The sequence below is a fragment of the Protopterus annectens genome, chromosome 9.part0, assembly GCF_019279795.1.
Source record: "Protopterus annectens isolate FY-2018-M chromosome 9.part0, PAN1.0, whole genome shotgun sequence".
Taxonomy (NCBI): domain Eukaryota; kingdom Metazoa; phylum Chordata; order Ceratodontiformes; family Protopteridae; genus Protopterus; species Protopterus annectens.
In genome coordinates this window covers 29,304,751-29,321,875 of record NC_056743.1, presented here as the reverse complement: position 1 = coordinate 29,321,875, position 17,125 = coordinate 29,304,751, and positions in this window count along the sequence as shown.

The window sequence follows — 17,125 nt, the reverse complement described above, 5'->3', positions numbered from 1 at the left end:
TAAATCCTTTAAACAGAATCTAAATCAACATTGTGTGGATAGCTGGAATTGCTCTTACTCTTCCCTTGGGTAGATGAATCTACTTTCTGTCGCAATACTAAACTCTATTTACTCTCCCTCTCTGCCACTATATCTTTACTACATAGCTAGTATCAAGTGACCGAAAGATGTAATATTAACCATTATACCTTCATCCTTTCCTTTGCTGAACTCAGCTATGATATGCTCTGTGTAATTAACCTAAGTACTAGTTCACAATTCTATTCATGTTTACTCTGCTACGTAAGGTGTATGTCATCAAGCCTCACTTATTCAATGCTCATATATACTGTATATTATATTATATAACTTTCCAGATATTTTCTTATGCAAATATTGTTTTGATCTTATTTGTACTATCAAATATCTTAAATATTTACTTGTAGCTTTTAACAATTTATCTGACATTTTTTTTTCTCTAATCTTTCTTGTTCTTGCTGAATATCTCTTTGGAAATTCTGGATTTGCTGCACAATATATAATTTGTTATCCTTAGTAATCCACTTTATTAATTTTAATTGTTTTTGTTTACCTGGAAAGTTCAACTTGGCATATGAGGCCTGGGGAGAAAGGCTCCAGTGAAAAACAACAAATGACATTTGAGACAATCACATGAGGATGGCAATAACCCGTGGTGGTGGTGCTGCGGTAGCATTGTCGCCTCACAGTAAGACGCTGTCCGGTTCGATTCTCAGCTAGATCGTCTTCTGCGTGGAGACATGCGTGAATGGGCGTACCTTCGTTGAAGGTTGTGTGTCAGGCCTGGCAAGCCGGTATGTAAAAATCAACTGCCAATCATTAGCGGACCAGAGTTCCGCTGTGGCGACCTCTAACCGGGAAAAGCCCAAAGACACAAACAAACATGAGGATGGCAATAAATACATATTATGTCTATGACTCATCTGTGCCTAACATTTCTTTTTTGCTTTCTTCTTTATGGGGAGAGCAGCTGGGCAGTCAACACACAGAAAATAATGTACAAAGACAAAGTGATGCATCTGGGTCAACACGGTCTGCAATTCTTAAGGTTTTCACTAGTTCTCCCTTTTTTTGAACAATCACTGTTAACTCTTATTTTGTGCAGTGTATACATTACTGTTGATTCTTATAAATGGCTTTAAAAGCACAGTTGCTCAAGTTAAACTTACTATGACAGTAGCTATTCAAATGATCCTGCTAAGGATATAAGAGCCAGACAGCTTTCAAGGATAGAGGGTACCTTCCATGCACCCAAATTGTCAGACAGCTCGAGCTGACGAAAAGACAAGTTGCCCTTCACAGCTTTCCTGCCAGAAGAGAGAGGGAGGCTAAGCCCTGAAAGGTCAATTCTAGGAACAACAAAAAAAACAAATGTCCATATCTTGCATGAAAAACTGAGGGATGGAAGAAGGGAGTGGCTACTGCAGCAATGATCATTTGAACATTTACTGTTATGGTAAGTTTAACTTTTACAACCATACTTTCCAGTACCCACCTGTAAGTAATATTCCCTGCTGTAAGCTGATTACAACTGTACTATGTTCTTCATAGTGATCACTGCTGTAGTAGACTTAGCCATAGGAGTAGATTTCCTTGGCTAACTACATTTGGAAATTAGAAGGTGAACAGTTCAGGAGCCCCCACAGAATGGTCCTAGCAAAGTTTAATCTGGACCCAAAGAAGGATGAAGTGCTTTGTAAAAGTATGTACAAAGGACCAACCAGTAATTTATAGAATACTTCTAGAATCCAACCCTTTCAAAAAAGCTATAGCTGAAACCAAGGTCCTGGTAGAGTTGGCCTTGACCCTGCCTGGAATAGTTCTGTTATGATGATAGGTTAATAGCCTTAGACAATCATTTGGGACAGTCTGTTTTGACACGGGATGTTCCTTCTTATTACCTTCACAAGAACAATTGATCTGAAGAGCTGAAAGATTTAGTTCTGTCAAGATAGTACCAGACTTGTCTGTGGTTGCCCAAGGTATGGAATATCCTTTCTCCCTCATTTTTAGGTTCAGAAAAGAAATGGGGGGGGTGGGGTGGATAGATTGGCTTAAAGTAGACTCTGACACCACTTTAGGCATAAAAGAAGGATTTGTTTTCAAAGAAACCATGCCCCTATGGAAATGAGATGAGGTGACTTACCATAAGAGCCTGCAACTCAGATACTCTTCTTGCAGAGGTCAGCGCAATCAGTAAAATGGTTTTCCATGTTAAGAACCTCAAGTTATCCAGATTAGCTGGTTCAAAGGGAGCAAGTGTTAGCTTCTCTAACACAAAATTAAGATCCCAAGGAATGGTCACAGGTTTTCTTGGATGCCTCTTGTGCGAAACCCCTTTTAAGAAATTTTTGACATGAGACTGCATCGAAGGAGGAGGATCCATGGGCAGACATGTTGAAATGGCTGATAAATGAAAACTGACAGAAGAATAAGACTTACCATAGGATAGTAATTCACACACATATTGTAGAACTTGAGAACAACTAGCCCTGAGTGGGTGTTGGTTGTGTTGTTGGTATCAACCAGAAAACTTTTTCCATTTGCTAATATATGAATGTTTAGTAGCAGGCTTTCTTGCCTCCATTAGTACTTGTTGCACATCCTCACTAAACAGGTGCCTAAAAGGAATTAAGACTCTGTGAACCATCTGCCCAGCTATCTGGAATTTTGTAAATAATTCTATGTCATTTGTGAATATTAATATGATTTATACAGAATTGTGTGTTATGTACTGAATTTCAAGAATGTAACCACAGCATACCCTGCTGGAACATAAAAGATTAACTTAAAAAACTTCAAGAAAATAAGTTGAAATTAAGTGCTTTACAATGCACTATAAAAGTTAGTTTTAATGCAGCAAGAAGACAGGATGTCTAGAGCTAGAAGTTTTTTCTATACTGTCCTGGAGAGAAGTAATTATTGGGTTTAAAATGTAAAAGTGTTTAATTGTTTTATGACTTGTAAGTTCTGCAAACTTCTGAGAGATAAGTACTTCTCACACACAGATGTTAAAGTGTTTAATTGTTTTATGACTTGTAAGTTCTGCAAACTTCTGAGAGATAAGTACTTCTCACACACAGATGTTAAAATTCTGTAATATCTGTTAACCTGGTAACTGAGTAATGTCATCCAAGCTAACCCAGCAGTAATGTTTGATAGCAATTTAAGAACTCTCTCAGAGAAAGACTGGGCATTTTGTATTTGACTTGGAAACATCACTCATCATCATTGCCTGCATTTGCCTTCCTAATAGTAAGTAACTAGAGTACAGTAATTTCTTTTAGATATAGATGGGAATATAGTAAAGACTATTTTAGAGGTTTTTGGTATTTGAGACTGTCCTGCAATGTTGTTTTGAAATATTTCCTGTGATTCTGAACTCTGTAGTTACTGTGTTGATTGAGTATTATCTTGTTCTTTTATTATTTATTATTAAATATATTTAAACCTATCTTTGTGGCTGATATTTGTGAGACATATTTAAGCTCTTAGAGTACTTACATATGTATTTGGTGACACTGTACAGGCCACTCCTAAACAGCCTTGCTCTTGATCACACTTACCATTTGGATAATAGTAACATTGCACAGCAGGATTGGTCACCCTCTGGGAAGGACCTTAAAGTAGCTGATAAGGGGTACCGGTGGCATTGATAACTACTTTATGGTCTGGGCAGATGGGGGCATAGCTAGTAAACCTGTGCCAGCCTTTTCCAGGTGTGTGTGTGTGTATAAATCAAATCCCAAAGAGAGAGTGTGTGTGTGTGTGTGTGTGTGTGTGTGTGTGTGTGTGTGTGTGTGTGTGTGTGTGTGTGTGTGTGTGTGTGTGTCAGCTACTTAGGCAGGGACATGAAGCACTGGTTGGACAGAGAGTGTGTTGGGAGCACTTGGCTTGGAACTCTGGCTAAGAACTCAACTCTATAGCTGTGCAGGTGGGGAGTCTTATTGGGGATCTGCAGAAAAAGGGAGAAACCATCCCCAGACTGACAGTGATCTCTGTGTGCTCTTAAGGGAAATTGTATCTTACTGTGTGTACTTGTCATCCTCCCATTGTGTACATCCCTCACTGTTGCCAGTGGTGAGGATTGAGGCTCCTTGATTACTAGGCCAGTGCAGGGGCATCACAGACTATTATCCAGGCAATCAACTGAAGCTGACTGATGTCTGGGTGTATCAAACATTCCTGTTCTACTTTGAGTAGATCTAGCCTGTGAGGAAGCTTGCGGTAATTGCCCTGGCCATTTTCAAAGAAAGCAGAACCATGGTTGTCTGGGCCACAAGGGAGTCACCACAATGGTCTTGGGGAATGTCTTCTGAATCTTCAGAAGTATCCTGAATATTAGTGGAAAAGCATACAGGAACATTCCTATCCAAGGAAAAGAAAATATATCTGTCTTCCAGGTCTTCGTGCATGGAGTCCTGGAACACAATCTTGCCAGTGGATTGTCTAGAGAGGAGGCAGGAGGTCTACTTTAGGAACTCCCCCACAGATGAATCAAATCTTGGAAGACCTGCTGATCTAGATTCCATTCTTGAGGGTCTGCCCTGTTCCTGCTCTTCCTGTCTGCCACACAATTTTTCTCTGACTGAATTAGACATGCCTATAACATGAGACTGTGCTGTGAAGCTATATCCCAAGCTAACATGGCTAGTCTGCAAATGGAGTATCATCTGTTTCCTCTTGCTTGTTGATGTACCACAAGACTGTGGTATTCTCCGTTACCACATGAAGAGGTGCCGGAGACAAAAGATGGTTCAAGGAGTTGAGTGCCTTCATCAGGGCAAGCATCATCTTGATACTTATGTGCTTGCATCGAAACTTGGTGTCCCACATCCCCTGCACTTTTATCCCTCCTGAAACTGCTCCCCAAGCACGTTCTGAAGTGTCTGTGTGGTGGCTGACTGCATTGGAGCAGAAAGGGAGAAGGGGGAAACCTAGATTTAAGGGTATCCATTGTTTCCACTAAAAGATTTTTGTTCTGGCAAATCTCAGTGCTAGCATTTGAAAAGATAAAGGGTGTTGATGCTGGGACCTAAAAGATTTCAGATACCACTATAAATAAAACATTCCTCATATTTTCACAATTTGTCACAAACTTTAGCATATGAGTCTAGCAATTCAAAACTGTGAAAATTAAAGATGCTGACGTATACACTTTTTTTCCCATATCTATCAAAAATGTTTCCATTCTTAGCAGAAAGAGTAGAATTGGAATTAACTAAGTGTTTAGCAGCAGTGGGATCAACTAAAGCTATAGCTACTGGGTCAGTTTTGGGAATAGTACATAAAACTTTAAAAGACTGCAAAGTTTTATACATCCTATCTGCCTTTTTAGGGGCAGCTGATGGCTATCAGGAAAACTGCAGGCAGTGAAACAGCTCCTCCAAAGCTGACAGGGTGTAAGTCATGGAAAATCCTTTTGTAACAACTCAAATTATCTTCTGAGGAAAGTGAGAAATCTCAATGTTCTCCCAGTGAAAACACTGGCACATTTGAGAAATAGTCTCAGAGAAAGAGAAACATACAAAAGGAGAATCGGAAATTGAGCACTCCTCCGAGTCTGGATCAGAAATCCAAAATCTGAAGAAAAAACTACTTTACAAGAAGGATCAATGGCCTAAATTAAAGCCAGAAACTACTCCTATCAAAAGAGAATTGAAGAGGAGCAGATACATTTTTTTAACAGCAAAAATGTTGCCAAGTGTTTTATAATGGCAGCAGCAGCTTCCCCAGGGATGGGCACAGCCTTCTGACACAACAGGGAAACCTTCCCTGTTCCCTCTCAGAGGAATGACAAGAGTGGATCTCCCTTCACCACTGAGGGGACCTCAACAGCCACAGAGTAAGTGGCTAACTTGTCATCCACAGTGGCTGCAGGTGCTTCACCTGAAGGATCCAGAGCAAAAGAGGAGTGGTTTGAGGTACAACAAATGAAAACAGCAGAGTCACCCACTGGCAGCTGAGGCAAATCGCTAGCCTGCTGTGGTGGCAAAGGCTGTCTGCTTTCAGCCTGCAGTGGTTGCAAAGGCGGTTTGCTTAACTTTTTCTTTCTGTGGCTGGAAGAAGGACTGAGTATGGGATTGGTAGTCTGTTCTATGGTCGAGCTGAAAATGGAGCTTATTTCCCAGGAAGAGAAGCAACAAATGCCTGTAAAGACTGCCAGTCCACAAAAGTTACTTTTTTGATAGAAAAACACTATGTCTCCCTACAAAAGTAAAATACACACAATTTCATCACAGAAAAAATATGTATTCAGTTACTTTACACCACTTTTAAACTGAAAGGAAAAAAAAGTGCTCCGTTTAAAAGTACATTACAGTCTTGAGACAGTATGCTAAAATACAAATGCCTACCTGTAAAATAACTTTCCTGAAGAGGAATATAATAAAACATCAGCAAAATTAAGAAACTGGAAGTTTTTTCTGAAAGAGAACTTACCTGCCAAGCAAAGGAAAGCACAAGTTGACCATCAGTCCATGAAAGTCTCGAGGAGCTCTTTAGGGCAGTGGGAAATCTCTGGAGGGCTTTGCTCTCGAACTTGTATCAAGCTGACCATCAGTCCATGAAAGTCTCGAGGAGCTCCTTAGGGCAGTGGTAAATCTCTGGAGGGCTTTGCTCTCGAACTTGTATTCCAGTCAGCTCAGCTTGAGTTGCCTGACAGTTTGGGCACATGGATAGAACCCTGAAGCTTTGGAAGTTGGCCGACTTTTATACCCTTGGCAGGATAGAACCTATATAGCTAAGGCTACTGCAGTAGTGATCAGTATGATGAACATTAAAAGCTTCCATGCTTTTCATTTTATAAGTGCCATGAGATTTCTTGACATGCAGCAACACAATGGCCAGATCTAACAGACATGATGTTGGTTTAAGGCCTTCACCAGAAGGATACCATCTCAGGCCTGTGGCAGCCCTACCTTGTCATAATTTAGTATGCGTATTGTAAAGTGAACACAAGTGTCTTGGTTCAGAGACAGAACACACAGTTTTTTTACCCCCCCTCCCTTTCAACATTGGGCCAACAACCTACTAACCTTACGACAGGAGTAACATGTCTACATAAATAATATCAATCACAAGCTCCAAGTCAAAAGACTCATTCTCTTCTGTCTAATTAGATCAACACTATCTCACTGCCCCCCTCTGTCACAGTTTCATCACTCTTCTGTCTAATTAGATCAACACTATCTCACTTCCCCCCTCTGCCATAGTTTCAGCACTCTCTCTCCTCAGCTATATAAAACTAATGATCCTTATAAAACAGTCCAAGTAGTCCCAACCATGCTCACCTTCCCAATTACTTTACTTCTCAATATGAAATGTAACTACCACTACCATATCATACTATATTTCATTATTCGCCCACACCCCCTTTTTAACATTTCCATAGTTAAGATCCCTCTTTTCATTATTTTAATTGCTAAAAACCACAGGTAATATTACAGTATCTTTTGCAAATGCTACATCTTTTTGCTATATACAAGCCTGTGTCTATTTCTTATGAATATTCAATGCTGTGTATACCTATCCCAGCTATGTACATGCTCTGTTTCCGCTCATGTTTGTATACTTACTTATATTTTGTATTCCTTCTGATATTGTCAACCGTATTCTCTGTATACATCATAACTGGTATTAAATGTGGAGCTTTTTTCCCCTGGGTATCCACTGAAAAGGGTTTTATTCAAGTTGGATTTTCCCAGTAAACAAAGACAGATAGATAAATCTTCTCAACTACCCAGCGACACACTGACACACCTAAGAGATTTGATTAATGAAAGTAACTTTCAATAAGCCTCAGACAAGTGCACAGTGTGGTGATTAATGGCAGGGTGACAACTATAAACCTTGTAGTTTACATCTACATTCAGCTATTTCTGCTGTAAATTTACAAAAAATACTGTTGCATCAAATGGTACAAGATCGGGTCTTACTTTGACCTATAGTCTTGACACCCAACAATTAAAAATATTTTAATAAAAAGTGGCATATGTTAATGAGGCAGCCTTATGTTAAAAGTATAGTTGGCAAACACCCCAGTTTTCTAAATTAAAGGAATTACAACCTCAAATACCTCTTTGACAAAATTCAGGTCAAGAATAAATTGTACCCTGGTAAGAATAGAAAGAAAAGTACTTACTTTTGCAATATGAGCAGACAGTGCAAGTATGTGGCACATTCACCATTCTTCTTTTATATCAACACTCAGAGGAGCTGAGACAATCCCAAATATTTCAACGTTTACCGCAACATAATATGTCACTGATAGCAGTACCTCTTCAGCCTTCTATGAGGTACACGAACATCCAAAGTCGGACAAGTGTATATAAAACTTGATTATTCTATTACCCTTTTTCACCAGACTAATACATGCAGTAATTTTAAAAGAATATTTTCCATGTGGGGGATTATGCTGAGCTGGACACTGAGTCAGCAGTGCAGACAGCCAGTTTGATTATAAAGAATAAACTTGGCAAACTTTACTAAGCACAGACCCATCCCACATTCATAATATTAATTTCAAAAGTGTTTTCAAGGGAAAGTGGTACAATTACAACAGCTAGTATTGTCATAGTTTAATTTGTTCCACAACAAAGCTCTTTTAAACCTGTGGCCATCTGCTGAAGACACTAAAATAATATGGCTGATATGCCCACAACACACACACACACATACACACACACACACACACACACACACACACACACACACACACACACACTGGAGCAATCTTGGGTTTGAGTACCAAAGCTGCCATTTGGCTACTGGGTGCCCTTGAGTAAGTCACTTAATCAGGCTTAGCCTGAAATGGGTCCACGTTGATCTGTTCTCTAACCCTGTTAAAAACATATTTTTCACTTTTTATGGAGACGTTTTTACCATGTGACATGAATTCAGACATTTGATTTCCTGTCTTAATCTATACACATTTTTTATTTAATGAGCATGGTTGTTGATTACAGAATCTATTAACAGTAAAGATGACAAAGTGTGACTCTGTTAATGTAAATTCAAGATTAAAAAGCTTTTTCTTTTACTTTTCTGTATGCACTATGCATGACTTTTTTTCATTCTTCTGTCATAGTTGTGGTGTTCATTTATAATAATAATAACAAACAAAAAATCTTTTCGGTCTTGGATTTTATGGAGAAACAAAGTGACTTCTTCCCCTAATATGAACTTGCAAACAGATGGGAACACGGGAATAAAAAAGTTCATATTATACTATTAAATTAAATTTTAATACATATTAAAATTAACGTGCTGTATTTAAGAAATAGCACAATGGTGTCCTTGTTGTAAGTAATAAGAAAAGGAGGACACATTCTGAATGTTCTGGAAAATTATGCAGAAATTAATATAGCAGAAAAGGAAACTGAATTTCATGAGGATAAAGGAACTAAGGAATAAGAAAGAAAAGTAAATGGCTGCAACCTGTACAAATGAATGGGCAAACAGAAACATGGTGGTGAGTTGATGGTATGACAAGGAATATCAACATCAAAGTACCTCCTAAAGAAGATAGGAAGAGCAAAGAACACTTAGGAAAAGGAACAATACTTTGCACTGGATCAGCTTACAATCACTGCATACTAACAACTATATGATGCATTGTTCTGATACCTCCCTCATTTTGAATAGCCTGAGTTCAGGTCACACTACTGAGAAATGACAGGGCTGTATTAAAGAAAGAGGGATAAATTGGGCAAACACACTACTTCCTATTGGTAATAAAGAAGCCCTGTGTATGTGCCGATATATAATAGTAAAATGTTGATATTTCTGTCAAAACATATGTTCCTCCTCGGTTCCAACAAAGTTATTAAAAAAAGCATAAATGTACACATTCTCTCTCAGTTTAAAGTAGGGTCAGCATTTCGTTTTTGTTTCGTTTTCCTAGTGCTGCAAAGATGATCATATCTTTACTGAATGCTAACCTGTCCAATTATCAAACCATGATTACCTGGCTTTATCTGGCTGTGGCTACAACACTAATGCTGACTGCCATGATATAACCAACCCACCATGGTATCTGCAGGGGACAAAATCAACAAATTTGTACAGCCATCCTGATCGGTGACTATACACAACAGAAATCAAAGAAAAGTTACAACGGAAAAAAAAAAAAAAAAAAGAGAACTGAAAAACAAAAAAGGTAAAGACAAACAATTTAATCTTGCCCGCTACACAAATTACATACAAATTTTTTTTTAAATTTTGAAAAAAGTGTACTAACCTTCCTTAATCCACATTTCTGTTAAATACTTCTTCTATACAAATTAAAGCATATATGGTGGTTTCTGCTGACAAACACTGTTTAAAGAAAATGCACATTCGTTCATTTGTAATTAATTTACATCTACATTTACCGAACACAGACTTCATTCAAATCTAGTCCTGTCTCTTCCTCTATCAGAGTACTCATTGTTGATTCTACTTAAACTCACAGATGGAAACAGAAATGCAGTGATCTACAGCAAAGGTAAAGGAATAACATATTTTCAGGGAAATGTTTTCCAGCTTCCAAGCCTGTGATTTCTTTATGTATACACAGAGTACATTCTTCTGTTGTTAAATGAATTATCTTTTCTGATAAGAACAGGCATTGATCACACCAATTGACAATGCAATCTTGCTATATACAGGCAGTCATGAAATTCCTATATTGCTGTGTCAAGCCCGGCATCACAAACCACAGTATCACTGCTTACACTATATTACTGAGGTTTGAAAGCAATCAGTCAATATTTGCAGCAGTCTCTAACTTCTAAAATCAACAGAGTACAAATGAACTCAGAAATATTAGATGGACTAAGAACTTTAACATTAATAGATTTTGCAAATAGGAAAAAGAAAGATTTAACACTTATTAGTCTTGATATAAGTTCAGCATTTGATTCAGTAAGTTGGGACTATCTGTTTACCTTAATGAAGTGCACAAACTTCTCGGATGCATTTGTAAATCTAATTGAACATTTATACAAAGGAACGTTGGCTTATATTAAGGTAGGAACATATGTTTCACAAAAAATACCCATTCTTAAAGGTACAAAACAAGGATGTCCACTTTCTCCACTATTATTCACTTTAGTAATGGAGCCTTGGGCTAATTTGATCAGAAACAGTACTGACATAGAGGGTTTTGAAATAGATGAAAATACAACATCCAAAATTCAACTTTTGCAGATGATGTTCTAATTACATCAGCAGGATCTAATTCTTCTATACAGTCTCTATTTGATAACATGATGAATTTTAAAAGTATTTCTAGTTTAATATTCAATGAAGAAAAAACTAAAATACTACCTATATATACACGAAAAATATTCTCATTAGTGATTTTACTAAATATGTACCCAATTCAGGTCAGATAACTTATTTAGGTATAATACTATCTAAAGATATTAAATCTATTATATATAATAATTATAATGCCTGTTTTCTTAATATACAAAATCTTTTAATACCTGGAATAATATGTTTTTACTATGGAGGAGAGACTTACAATTATTAAAATGATAATATTCCCCAAGATTTTATACTTAATACAATCAATAATACTTCCACCTACAAAAATAATTATCAAGAAACTGAACACACTAATGTTAAATTTCTTATGGGCACCTAATAGACCTAGGATTGCATTAAAGAAACATACTAATAGCTGGTCTCAAGGGGTATTTCTTTTCCAGACTTTAATTTATATACTATCTCTTCTATTGTAAAAGTTATTACTTTATTAATAGATCAGTCATATGTCACAAAATGGAAAGATTATTGGGAGCTAATTAGTATACACTTCATGAAAATATCCTTAACACATAAAAATATGATTGTAAATAACTCCATGTTATGGTTACTAAAGGAATTTTGTACTTCACCTATTACACCTAAACATATGGTTTGTTACCCATTAAATATTATTATTAGTTATCATAACTTTATATTCATGCATCCTAAGTATAGGGAATGGAATTTTATTGTATTTCCTATAATGTATACTCAGGGTATGCTTTTGTCATCTACTTCTGAAGGAACTCATTTAGCTATAGATAATGATCTAAAGTACTGGCATCAGTTGATATCTGATAATAAAGTTAAAAATCTAGATTTCTTAAAACAAGAATTTGATCTAAGAGAAACTTGCTGGTTAGAGGTTCAGACCTTTAGACAACATCTCATTAATAAAATAGATTTAATGTCTATAACTGTTAAAGAATCTATTCCAACACTGATTGATTACTTGATATTAAATTTACAACATAAAGTTTCTGATAAAGGTAAACTTTCATACATACATAAAGTTATCAGACAAGAAACTTTTACAGTGTAGATTCATACTGGAATTATTTCACTTCTATTAATGGGGACCCACCAAATCAACAAGATAAACAATATATATTGGAATCTGCTTATAGAACTACGTCTTCCATTGTCTGGAGACTTTATACATGGAAATTTTTACATAGATCTTTTATACACCTTTGATGATGAATAAAATAAATAATAAAGATAATCTATGTAAGAGATGTAATGTAGAAATTAATGCTGACTGGGCTCATATGTTTTATGACTGTATAAAATTGAAAGAATTCTGGAAGTCAATTAATGAATTTTGCAGGCTCTTTTTACAGATAATTTCATTATTTCTAAATCTCTTATATTATTCAACACACCTGTACCTCAAAGTGTTAAAAGGTTAAGCTTCCCTTGTTATGGTCTATTCTAGCAGTGGCTAGGAAAATAATAACTAGAAATTGGATTTCAGATACACCTCCTTCGTTCAATGAATTTAAAAATGTTATGAATATAGTGTGCCATATGGAAATAAACACAATTAGGACTAGAACAAACAGAAAAACATCTTATTTTATTGTATGGGATAATTTACAAAATTTGTTAAAAAAATTTTAATTTCAATAGCATGGTATTTTAGTTTAATTAATTGATCTGATTGTAGTGGATGTCTTTGTAAATACTTTAGTTGTTTTGTTGAATATTATAATAATACCTATTTTTAATTACTTGTATAAAATTGTTATGATATTTCTCTTATATGTTAAAACAATAAACCTGTTTTGAAAAAAAAAGAAATATTAGATGGACTAATGAACATTTCCTCCTTTGCTGTTCAACGGAGCTCTGGCTAGGCCCAGTGCTCTTTCCAGTCTTTAGAAATGACAAGTGGAAACATATTAGGGCAACCAAGTTTAGCCAGTATGCAAACTGTTCGTCTCTGGTCAGTTCCCTTAGTTACAGCAATATGACAGCAAGACAGTTTCAGTTCAGTACAGGCATTACGAAAAAAACCTTGCTTGATGCTGAAAACATGACTCACCATTACTTATCAACTCTTTAGACAATGTCAGTGAGCTTGCAGAAAACTGCTAATCTCTTCGGTCTAATGACAGTTAATGAGCTTAGGCTTAATCTTTACATTACTTTCAAAACTGAACCAAAAACCCTTGTGTTATACAAAATAATGCCACCCACGACTGACAAACTTGTTTGTTTATAACCAAGCTTTTCCTGCCATCCAACTCTTAAAATGGATCTCTGGTTCTTATTAAGTCACCCTCCAAAACACCTATTAAAATTAAGCAAGCTTTTAACACAGCAGTTGCTCTGCTGTTGACCCATGCATTCCATTTCACCACCGTGTCATTGTACAATCCATGGATCCTGAGGCAGTGTAGAACGGTCTCATGTTCACTGACAACCATTTAATTTTATAACATGCACACACATTGTGTGACAGATGTAGACATACAAGGTTATTGAAGGCAAAGCTCGCACATACAGACACAAAAAAATGCAAACCAGGGTATCAGAGTTACACCCAAAACACTCACTACCAACATTAAGGAAAAAACAAACAGACTCGCATATGCGGAGTTACTCACTTGTAATCTACCAAGACCTCCTAAAAGCATCTTTCATTGACCCTGCACACACTCAAAAGAGACAGCAGCTCACACAACACGCAACTCCGAAAATCACAGTAGCCCGCTTCCAAGCCCATAAGACAACACAGCACACAGGCAAACATTCTAGTTATTGAGGATTCCATTGTAAGACATACTGTTGTCCCTCTTACCAGGTTAAACAAGGAGAAGATCACAGTGAGCTGTCTGTCTAGAACCAGGATCTGCCAGATCGCGCATGCACGTAGGTCTTTAAACCAGAAGTACCAGCATGACACTGTCATAGTCACATGCACTTAGGTCTTTAAACCACAAGTACCAGTATGACACTGTCATAGTCACATGCACTTAGGTCTTTAAACCACAAGTACCAGTATGACACTGTCATAGTCCATATGGGTGTAAATGAGCTACGATATATCTTGCTGGACTACATGAAGAGAGACATGATGGAGCACTCTGAATATGTGTCCCAGGTGGGTATGAATCGAGACTTGAGTAGCATCCTGCCTTCAGCAGTGATGATGCCATACAAATAAATGACTTGACTTCAACAACTGGCTTAGTTTCTGGTGACACACCAAGGGGATCCAATATCCGTCAGCCAGGACAGACATGATAAACAAACCAGGACGCTTTGCCAGAGATGATTTGTATTTGTCACCACTTGGCTTCCGGATACTGGCAAAAACTTTAACTATCCCCATAGTTCCTTTTTTAGGCAATGCCAATTTGTTAAACCCTCCAACATAAAAATTTGATGTGTCTATTTCATGCCTTTTAAAGACGCCCAGAATTTATGCTTATGTTCTAAGGGTATACTGTAAATGTAATCATTCTTTGAAGTTAAATTCTACAAGGCGTCTTATTCGCGCCTTTTTAATAAGTCCAGAATTTATGCTTGTGCCCTTAGGGAATACTATATGTGAATCACACTTATTGTTTGAGATTAAAAGCTGAGTGTATCATGGTTAAGGTTAAATAACAGATAAGGCATCTATTTCGCGCCTTTTTAGCCCATAGTGTATACTTGCGGCAGAGTAGTAGACATATAGTTAGCCACACACCAATTAACCAGGTTGCTAATGAACCAATAGATCCTTATCTGACTAGGGCCACTTCCACCACAAAACACTCAGGGGTTCTATTAGGCTATGCAAGCTAAATGAGCTCCTAGCCACGTTTTTTTTCACTGTGTGAATCTTTTGTAGTACTAGAGCTTTTGCCGCTGGAAGAATAGTAAGCCGATATCGGCGATATCTCCAATACCCCAACTCACAGGGATTTCTCTGTGTGTGACCACTTTTTTACAGAATACTTATAGAAAAATGAGATTCATGCAACCCCTCCTAAGAGCTTAACCTTTCCTTCGATATATTTTAAAATTGTTAACTTTACTGTTAAAAGACACTAAACGGCTGCAAAACTACACTACCTATTAGTGTGCCCGTTCTTTACTGGGCACCCAACACGTAATAAAGGTTGATAAAGCGCCACCTAAGCGCCTACCCTTACCAGTGGATATATTTACAAATCTAACTCCACTGTGGAAGATAGGAAATGGCTTTATAAAATACACCTTCCCTGAGAGTGCCGGTTCTTTATTTAACATTAAAAGTGGTTAAAGGTTTATTATAGTGCCACCCAAGCACTTTTCCTTACCAGAGGGTCATTTAGATATAACTAAGTCCTCAGTTAAAAGCCAGAAATCAGCTTTAATTGAACTCCATTTCTGAGCATGACAGTTCTTTATTGAACAATTAATACAGAATAAGGCTACTGCAACGCCACCTAAGTGCATACCCTTATCAGGGGAATATTTCACATTCTCACACCCTCTCTTAAAAGCCAGTAAATGGCTCTTAAAGATACAACATCCACATAGAGAATAATAAAGGGCCAGGGCTAAACGTACCCTCCTCCAACAGTGCTAACAAAAGGGGCTGATAACTATTGTTTTATAGCGTCTTATATTGCTGCTGGCAAAGTCTTTATTTGTATTTACAAACTCTGATTCAATTAGTTTTACTGCTGCTGTTAAGTAGAACAGAATTGTTTTTGTAACTGCTTTCTATATTTACTGGCTGATAACTGTTATTTTATAGTGTCTTATATTGCTGCTGGCAAAGTCCTTATTTGTATTTACAAACTCTGACTTAATTAGTTTCACTGCTACTGTTAAGTAGAACAGAAGTGTTTTTTAACCACTTTCTATATTTATACTGTTAAGAAAAAGGGGCACACAACTGCTGCATCATAGAATCTTGCATTGCTGCTACCAAAGATTTAATATGTATTACTGCTAACCAGATCTAATGTCCCTGTGAATGACTGCTAATTTAATTATGCTTAGGGTTTTGGAAATGTACATTGGACACTGCAATAATTGTCTCAGGATTTGATTAGTGTTATTCTGAGTAATTATACCTTGCTTTATGTTATCTTTGTCTCTTATCTTCTATCTTGTCTCTCTTGCCTCCCAAAGTTACTCTACTCATCCTGGGCTTCCAGTGCAAGTCAGCAGGAAGCTAAAGAACCCTCTCCAAATATCGGCGGGTCACCTCATTGCATAACAATCCTACAATCCCTCTTTCAAGGAAACAAGTAAAGTAGGTCTGATGAATAATTCCAACAAGAAAGACTTTCTATTGACTGTACCACTAACATAAATGTTACAGCCAGTCCTGAGCTAGGACAGCCAGCAGCCTCTGCTCCCCCTTCTTCTCTAACTTCACTATCTCACTCCTCCTACCTGCACAGATACCCCCCTTGTTTTTTCTTACTTTACTACTGCAGTCTACCAATTTTACTCCCTCTCAAACAAGCCTGCAATACTTGAACTGTCCACTAGATGACACCCTAATTCCAGGCATAATCTCCACTCACCCTTTTTCTCATGATCAACTACTTACCTCAATTTCTTAAACTTCAGTAATCCCCGAAGTGCTATTTAGCCCTCTCTCTTGTTTTTCCCTTCATCTCTACTGTCCACAGACACCTTTCTAGTCCTCTCTCTTTTTTTTTCTTTCCCCTCCATATCTACAGAATACAGACACCTTTCTAGCCCCTATTCTATTCCAACCTACCACCAGACTTAGCCTAGTTGACTGTTTTTCATTAACTGCTTCAGTATCTGTTTCTACCCACTCCGTTCGCCCTGCGGGCTCACTCCGCTCCTC